We start from the raw sequence: 1,412 nt of genomic DNA, 5'->3' as shown, positions 1-1,412 counted from the left end.
CTCCATGCTACGAAAAGTAGCGGTTAGTGTCATCTCTCGTAGTGGGGATGATGCCGTATCCGTGATGTACTTGGACTAGGAGTCTGAGGTAGTTGGCCTCAAGGCTTAATTCTAACTGGAGTAGGACTCTGAAGGCGTTGGACGTCTAAGAGATAAGTCACCACCTCAGGGTTGGTCTTATCCCCAAGAGGCCTAGTCCTGATCAAACTAGGAGTCTTGGTAATAGAACTACGTACGGCTTGATCCCCTATAAATATAGGGGTACGTAGGCACATTAGGGGATCATGAGTTGCGAGCACGTGAGACCAACTCAAAACCCTAATCTCAGCCACCCCCTAAAACGCACAACCACCGCACTCCGACGACCAAAACCACCGTCATAAATCTTGATTCCGGCCATGAACCTCATCTTTGTTGATTACCAAATTCCTCTATCAACATTTACAATTGAATTGATGCGGAGGTGCATGCTAATATTAATAAGCCACCTACGTGGCTACGTGTAATTTTGTTGGTGAATCAGCTGAGCATTCCCCGCCCACCAAGCAAAACCGGTGCAAATAATTCTCGATGCGAAAACACAGAGCGGCGTTCAGCAGTCCGTTCCATTTTATTTGACCCTTATTCTTTTATGTGATGTCCCAAAAATAATGAATCTATTATATTTAATATTTTTAAACACTACTTTTTACTATCAACCATTGACTTCTCTATTTTATACTCTCTTTTTATTAATTAAATAAACACTATTGCAACCACTATTTTCCTCCGCTATCTCAAATCTATTATTAAATTTTGATAGGTCTCACTACTTTACCTACTCTTCAACTAAATTTATTCTTTTTCATTATATTTTTCTTAATCTCGGTGAAAATCAAACAAATTCAATCTTTTTGAGATGATGGGAGTATATTACAAATCGTGATTAAAATGAAAGTGTTTTTATAACAGTATAATAATAATGAAATGAAATAAAAATATATGATAAACAAATTTTGATATTTTAATATTGGATAATTCTAATGTTATACGGTCATTATATAAAAACTCCAAAACACAACTTAAATTTGTATTTTCATTTTTACTTACGAAGTTCGTTTTCCTCTGAAAGTGACTGGGGGAGCCCTCGTTAGTGGCTGTGATTGCACCGTGAGGGAGAGAGAGGGGAAAGAAATAGGGGAAGGAGAGAGGTGGGGGAGAGGCTGCCGGAATCTTTCTAATCGGCAAGAACGAAGAGAAGGAGAGGGAATTGATGCAGAGGGTGCATGGAACCTTATGGTGTTTTGACGTAATGCTTCGGATCAAAGGTTGACAAAAACTGAACAATTAGGTTGGCCATAGTTGCAATGATTTGTTCAAGTTGGTATATTTATAACATAAAGCGTACAGTAGACAAGAAAAGCAACTCAGCC

This window comes from Daucus carota, chromosome 3 (genome assembly GCF_001625215.2).
Source record: "Daucus carota subsp. sativus chromosome 3, DH1 v3.0, whole genome shotgun sequence".
Classification (NCBI taxonomy): domain Eukaryota; kingdom Viridiplantae; phylum Streptophyta; class Magnoliopsida; order Apiales; family Apiaceae; genus Daucus; species Daucus carota.
This window is presented reverse-complemented; position numbering follows the sequence as displayed.